Source organism: Etheostoma spectabile, unplaced genomic scaffold, assembly GCF_008692095.1.
Source record: "Etheostoma spectabile isolate EspeVRDwgs_2016 unplaced genomic scaffold, UIUC_Espe_1.0 scaffold00019146, whole genome shotgun sequence".
Classification (NCBI taxonomy): Eukaryota; Metazoa; Chordata; class Actinopteri; order Perciformes; family Percidae; genus Etheostoma; species Etheostoma spectabile.
Genome location: NW_022604704.1, coordinates 160,001 through 167,374, shown reverse-complemented (window position 1 = coordinate 167,374; position 7,374 = coordinate 160,001). Strand labels below are relative to the sequence as shown.

At 41.4% G+C, this 7,374-nt stretch overlaps 1 long non-coding RNA gene and 4 other non-coding genes across 5 annotated transcripts in view; 3 read left to right on the top strand and 2 right to left on the bottom strand.

Annotated features, from left to right (window-relative positions):
- Window positions 1–631: 631 nt before the first annotated feature.
- On the bottom strand, window positions 632–704 carry trnav-aac (transfer RNA valine (anticodon AAC)). The gene has a single exon. It is a non-coding gene; the product is annotated as a tRNA-Val (tRNA).
- A 238-nt stretch (window positions 705–942) lies between these two features.
- trnad-guc (transfer RNA aspartic acid (anticodon GUC)) lies at window positions 943–1,014 on the top strand. The gene has a single exon. It is a non-coding gene; the product is annotated as a tRNA-Asp (tRNA).
- Window positions 1,015–2,594: 1,580 nt separating this feature from the next.
- LOC116683867 (uncharacterized) overlaps window positions 2,595–7,374 on the top strand; it is a 14,377-nt gene continuing 9,597 nt past the window's right edge. The window contains exons 1-2 of the long non-coding RNA XR_004330718.1: window positions 2,595–2,731; window positions 7,340–7,343. This is a non-coding gene — a long non-coding RNA (uncharacterized LOC116683867). The remainder of the gene's footprint in view (window positions 2,732–7,339; window positions 7,344–7,374) is intronic.
- Window positions 2,929–3,001, top strand: trnak-uuu (transfer RNA lysine (anticodon UUU)). The gene has a single exon. It is a non-coding gene; the product is annotated as a tRNA-Lys (tRNA).
- Window positions 4,963–5,034, bottom strand: trnae-cuc (transfer RNA glutamic acid (anticodon CUC)). Its single transcript has one exon. It is a non-coding gene; the product is annotated as a tRNA-Glu (tRNA).

Sequence of the window (7,374 nt, the reverse complement as noted above, 5' to 3'; positions counted from 1 at the left end):
CAGCTGACAGTAAAAAAAAAAAAATCTCCGATGGCAGAGACGCAACTGGAGTCGCATTTAAACCAAGCAGCAAGTCTGAAACCCACGTTCACCAGAAATCTACTGGTTACTATGTAAGGACTACAAACCCCACGTTCACCAGAAATCTACTGGTTACTATGTAAGGACTACAAACCCCACGTTCACCAGAAATCTACTGGTTACTATGTAAGACTACAAACCCCACGTTCACCAGAAATCTACTGGTTACTATGTAAGGACTACAAACCCCATGTTCACCAAAAATCTACTGGTTACTATGTAAGGACTACAAACCCCACGTTCACCAGAAATCTACTGGTTACTATGTAAGGACTACAAACCCCACGTTCACCAGAAATCTACTAGTTACTATGTAAGGACTACAAACCCCACGTTCACCAGAAATAGAAGTAACAAATGCGTGGACTAGTTTTTCTGCATCAATGTTAGACAGGATATTCCTGAATCTCTGAATGTGATGACTACTGCACTGGGGAAACTTTGTTAGGCCTGGCCACGATTTCACGTCAGGGAGATTTTTCCGTGAAGGTCATGGAGAGTTTAACTTCGCAGAGTTTGATTGTGCGAAGTCAATACAAACAAAGAAATGTGTTTTCGCCCTGTTTCGAACAGGGGACCTTTCGCGTGTTAGGCAAACGTGATAACCACTACACTACGGAAACTGACGAAATGCATTTATTTGCATTTGTGGGAAAATGCACCATTTTTATTTTACTGCAAATGTTCAAAATAATACAAATAGAGATTTTTAAACTAGATTCAGTCACAGATGCTTTGTCATGGATTTGAATGACAGCAAATATGTAGTAAACCTAAATATTTCTACATGCATTGACTGTGGTCTGAATGTTGGAATAGCGCCACCTATTTCTTGATGTGCCAAATATGAAGCTTGAACATTCCTCGTTAGTAGAATGGACAGTATCTCCGCCTGTCACGCGGAAGATCGGGGTTCGATTCCCCGATGGGGAGATTTTTCTACCAGCTAACCAATGCTACAAGGCCTCGAGGAAGTCCCGGCGAAGGCGTGGGACTACTCGTGAAAGTGGGCCTTGGCTCAAGCTGTGTTCAGCATGGGAGGAGAACTCCTGATCCTAAATGGGAATACTTTCAAGCGATGGAAAGAGCACATCTCCTGGACATGAACAAAACGTCACAAGGTGCGCAGGAGTTGGGAGAGTGTCAAGTCTGGCCACCTTGGAATTCCGTTTATGCTCTTTGCAGACTATGTGGTTCATTTGGCTTTATCAGGCATTGATCTACAGCTTCCACTGGGGTGAATCATGAGGGGGAACGCGGGCCATGGCTCAGGCTGTGTTCAGCATGGGAGGACAACTCCTGACCCTAAATGGGATTATCGTCACGCGATGGAAAAAAGCATCTACTGGACATGAACAGCACCTCACAAGGTGCAGCAGAAGGTGGGAGTGTCAAGTCTGGGCACCTTATAATTCCTCTTCTGCTCTTTCCAGATTATGTTGTTCTGTTGGGAGTCAATTGCTGTCCCAAGTGAAGACGTTCTTGTATCTCAAAAGCTTATTTCAAACAGTGCAACTTGTTCCAACACAAAAACCACAATACTACTGAAACTTTGGATGGTCGCCTCCGCCTCTCACACGGAAGACTGGGGTTTTATTTCCCGATGGGGAGATCTATCTACCAGCTGCTAATTATTTCCCAAGGCTACATCGACACTAGTATCATCTGCCAGAGTAGTTTGGATACGAGGCCCAACCATAGCAAAAGATATGACATTTTTTAAGAATGTATTATAGTGGATATACTCCAAGAAAGACAAAGGTTTTACAAAAGGAATGATCCTGCTATCAAAGATATGTTTTCAGTGACGATATGATCACCTACTTCAGGATCCAGGAACGTAGGCAGACAGCAGGAACCTAAGACGGATCCAAGAATGTAAAACATCAACTATGAGGCTAGGAAGTTGAGGTTCAGGTAATTTAATTCAATTCAATTTTATTTATATAGCGCCAAATCACAACAACACTTATCTCATTGCGCTTTTCATAAAAGAGCAGGTCCAGACCATACTCTGTGATGTTATTTGCAGAAACCCGAAAATTCCCACCAAGAGCAAGCACTAGGCGAAAGAGGCAAGGAAAAACTGAGCCAGAACTACCTATAAGCTTCATCAAAAAGGAAAGTCTCAAGCCTACTCTCAAATGTGGAGATGGTGTCTGCCTCCTGAACCCAAACTGGAACCTGGTTCCACAGGCGAGGAGCTTGATAGCTGAACACTCTGGCTCCCATTCTTCTTTTGGAGACTTTAAGAACCACAAGTAACCCTGCATTCTTGGAGCGCAGTGCTCTGGTAGGATAATAAGGTACAATGAGCTCTTTAAAACCTGTTAACTGACAGATAACACTTCCTCTCCTCCTCTCCAAGTCTGTTTTCTATGAAATTGCTGTTGGTGTTGAGGCCTGAGGTCAGTTAGGAGTCAGTCAGTCGGTCAGTTAGTCAGTAAATCCTGACTGATAATTTAAATTTAGCAGCTGAACCAATCTGGAAAATAACATGAGATCAATACAGTTGTTCGGGCCCTGTGCTACATGTTTATTGGCGTTGCCTAGCGTCTGCGTCGGACAACTCTCCTACGTCGGTGGACATGGGAGGACCTGTGAGTCCTCCTGCGTCTGCGAGCGGGGCGAGCGGCGTGTCTGCGTCTGCGTGGCATTGTCAAAAAACAACCTGATGGGAGCAACCTGATTGGTCCTACTTATAGACTCTCATGACAATGCTCTGTGATGTCACTGATAATGGCACAGTGATCCAGAAACGGCTTTCCTGCTTGCAGTGGAGATGTGTTAACAGGTCGAGTTTTACATTTAGGTCGACACTTGATTTCACAGTCACTTGCTTTCGAAGCCTGGGTAGCTCAGTCGGTAGAGCATCAGACTTTTAATCTGAGGGTCCAGGGTTCAAGTCCCTGTTCAGGTGTAGAGTTGAACATTCTGCTAGATGAGTTTGACATTTGACATGCTTGTATGGACATGGACAAATTCAGACACAAGTAGATTTTTGGATATTTTTACTTTACTCTTTATTTTTTGGCGACTTTTTACTTTTACTCCTTACATTTTACCACAATATCGATACTTTCTACTCCCTACATTTTACAAAATTGGCTTGTTGCTTTAGTTTTGTGCCAAAGGTTGTCTATCAGGTGTGATTTGGAGTCCATGTCGGAGAATAGCGCGGACATGCACCTCACACCACGAGCAGGCGCGCACGGCACACGGAGACAAAAGTGAGAGAAAAGAAAAAGAGACTAGCTGTCTGGAGGATAATCAGCTGAGATCGTGTGCGTCTTTGAGAACTGTAAGTCATATAACTGATGTTGTCAGTTCATGTAAGCCTGTTGTTGTATTGGTCTGTAGTTCTGGTACATTTAAAAGTTAGCTTGTTTACGTTCTTCTACTGTTGGCTAGGTTACACCTGGCTGTTGATTCGATATAATGGCGATTGTTGAACGTCCTTGCTCATTAAGATAATGTAATTAGTAGTTGGTTTATTGTTATTATTTACTAGCATATATGATTCCTATACATTGTGTATGGTAGCCTTTACAATATTGTTTATTTCATTTATTACCACACACACATTCATAGCAGAGCTGCCCCCCCCCCATGTTTATACTGATGATTGATTGTAATAAATCAACAGAGAGAAGTTGTCTCCGTCTGTGTTTTAACAGACACACCTGGGCCGAAGTTGGAAACCAGAATCAGCTTTAAATCCAGTTCTAATCTAGTCCTCACTAAATTTCAAATAATTTCCCTGGAGTTACCATTACAAAATTTACTCTAATTAAATTGGAACATACACAGACTTCTCACAAATCACACTTGAATTCATATCTTGCTACTCGGTCAGAATCTTATTAACCTGGAGTCCCAGTCTCTGTCAATATAAATAGGCTATATGTTTATATATGTTTTAGGCCTATTGGCAGACGGCCATTTAAAATGTAGGCAATGGCATATAAAGAATAAAGAATAAAGAGTCTTTTCTCCATGTCCACTGTAGTTTCTCAGTGTGCTCTCTAGTAACATGTGTCTGGTCCAGGGAGCTTTGTCATTCATAAGGCTACTTTTACTTTTATATTTTAAGTATATTGCTAAGCCTGTCCAGATGGAGGAGAGATGAAATGTGTCAGTAATATAGGAGATTGTTGGCTGGAAGTATGGAGATACTAATATGCATTACTTAAAAGGAGAAAACTAAAATATTCTATGGCCATGTAAGTATGTGTTTTCCAATAAAAAGATTGACTTGAGAATAATTACTTGGTCTATAAGTGATGTCAGAGGCCCGACATGGCCCTTCTATGTTCATGTCAGTATGTGTTTTCCAATAAAATTTGACTCGAGAATAATTAATTAGTCTATAAATGATGCTCAGAGGCCCCACATGGCCCTCACCTTGTTCGCAATAGGTCAGCGCAGTCGGCTGTTAACCGAAAGGATGGTGGTTCAAGTCCACCCAGGGACGTTTGATGCTTAAATAACCTGGAGTAAGCCAACTCTAGGGTTTATCATTCTGCAGGTGAATATAGAGCAGCCCAAAGATAACCCAAGTGGCCTTACCTTATCTGAAGGTACAGTTCTGAAACCATGTACAGTACATATTAATCTTTACGGTCATTGGTATGCAGGTCACTTGATGTAATACAAGCAAATACATAAGGCCAGACAGAGACAAAAAGTGAGAGAAAAGAAAAAGAGACTAGCTGTCTAAAGGATAACCAGTTGAGATTGTGTGCGTCTTTGAGAACTGTAAGTCATATAACTGATGTTGTCAGTTCATTTAAACTAATGAGGAAGAATTTGACAAATCAAAATCAAGTCCAGGAACTTATTCTTTCAAACATCACACCTGAGTCTCTCAAGTCCTGACCATTCCCTGACCGGGAATCGAACCCGGGCCGCGGCGGTGAGAGCGCCGAATCCTAGCCACTAGACCATCAGGGAGTCACATCTTTCAAATTTATCTTTGTAGATGTGAGTTTTCTTTTCACTTACTGGAATGACTCATATTGTTTTAGGCGAGGAATGGCGCCTGGCTAGAGCTTCAGAAGGCAGGACATGACAGATTACACATCTGTCACATAGTCAGTTTGTATTCTTAAATACCAAGTCTCTTGCTGTTCCTTGACTAGTTGGCCACCCCTGCTTTGCATCGCTCCAGGTATGTAGAAAAAAAATCTGTTATGCACCTTTGCATTGCGCTAAAATGTCAAAATTTGGACCTGAATCCAACAATAACATTACTGGACACTCACATACATTGGTTTTCAGTTAAAAATGTTGGTTAGGGTTTAGTTACTGCTTGAAAAAATGAAAAGAATTGTTATTGTGATGGAGGCAGATGAAGTGTTTATGACCCATCAATGATGACAAAAGGATACATCCACTGTCGGGGTCTGATTTAAAGGAAATGGTACTCTTAAAACGTTAAACTAATGAGGGAGAATTTGACAAATCAACCAAAACTTGCTCTTTTAAATCTGTATCTGTCAAGTCCTGACCATTCCCTGACCGGAATTGAACCCCGGCCGCGAGGGCGCCAAATCCTAGCCATTAGACCATCAGAGAGTTACATCTATCAAATTTAATTCAACATATTGTTGGTTATATTGTTTTAGGCAAGAAATGGCGCATGGTAGAGATTTAGAAGGCAGTGGTGCAAAATGCAAAACTGCCTGTTTCGATTTAATTACATGGTAATAATACAAAAACAGAGCTGTAGTGATTACTTGGAAATGCTTCTGGTAGTTTCTGAAATAAAAACATGAATCAGTGGTGGAAAATGCAAAACTGCCTGTTTCAATTTTATTACATGGTAATATTAGAATAACAGAGGTGCAGAGATTAGAGGTGCAGAGATTACCTGGAAATACTTACCATGAAATATGTCTTGTCCTTCACGTACGTAACGCTGTGCAATCTGACAGCAGCTAAACACCTTCCACCATCAAGCACTGGCGACCGGGATCCTTGTAACACGTTTATTTGAGTAACAAAGGGTGAAACGGGGAGAAAACACAATGACCAGTTACTTAGATAGTAATGAGTCACAGATATTAAACAAAGATAATTGTAAAAACAATATAACTACACAACAGCTAGCAAAAATGTAAGATGAAATAAAGAAACACGTAATGTATTGTTATACAGTGTACGTAGTATAACCTATGTTAGGTATCTAAATAAACTAAGATATACTTACATGTGGCATTACCCAAGATAAAAGTGGCAAACTAGCTTACTGAAGTATACCGTCAGTTAGGGCTGAACAATATTGTGTTTTAGCATCGACATCGCGATGTGCGCATGCGCGAAAGTCACATTGCAGGACGTTACGATGTTGACGTTAATACTTTTTTGCTGCTTGATAGAAAAGTAACCTTTCACCGTTTCTCCTTTACATGATTATTACCATCCGACCGTTCCCCTTTAAGACAGGTAGCCATGTGGGCAACGTGTGGATGTGACGTTAGTCCGACGGGGTTTGGTATGGGAAGTGAGGCTCTTCGTGTGTAGAAAGTAGTACCGGAGGCAGCAGCTGCCGCTGATACAGTGATGTCATAGTTTTCATGGGTAGTGAGTGACGCTACAGTAGTTGGTTTTATGTTCTCTACAAATACAAACTAAATCCCCTGATTAATGCAACATAATCACAACGTCTCCCGGCCATTTCCCACTGCAGAAAGCTGCTATCAGACAAGCTAAAGCTAATATAGTTAGCTTAAAGAAACAGCAGAAAGCTGCTACAAGCCAGGCTAAAGCTAATATAGTTAGCCCAAAGAAACAAGCAGAAAGCTGCTACCAGCCAGGCTAAAGCTAAAATAGTTAGCCCAAAGAAACAAGCCGAAAGCTGCTACCAGCCAGGCTAAAGCTAAATAGTTAGCTTAAAGAAACAAGCAGAAAGCTGCTACCAGCAGGCTAAAGCTAAAATAGTTAGCTTAAGAAACAAGCAGAAAGCTGCTACCAGCAGGTCTAAAGCTAATATAGTTAGCTTAAAGAAACAAGCAGAAAGCTGCTACCAGCCAGCTAAAGCTAATACAACTAGCCCAAAGAAACAGAGGCCTGCAGTCTGGTCAGTTTATCCAACTGAGCTGACCCCGCTAGTCAACCACAACCTGACATTTAGAGGAAGCAACATGCAGTCACTGTCATTCACGTTAGCCTGGATTGATTATTATATGAATACAATGGTGTCATGCTAGTCAACCAGAGTATTTCTACCTGATGTCCCTCTCCAAAATCACTTCAGAAGAGTAATGTTAGTCACAGCGCTTACTTGCTTTG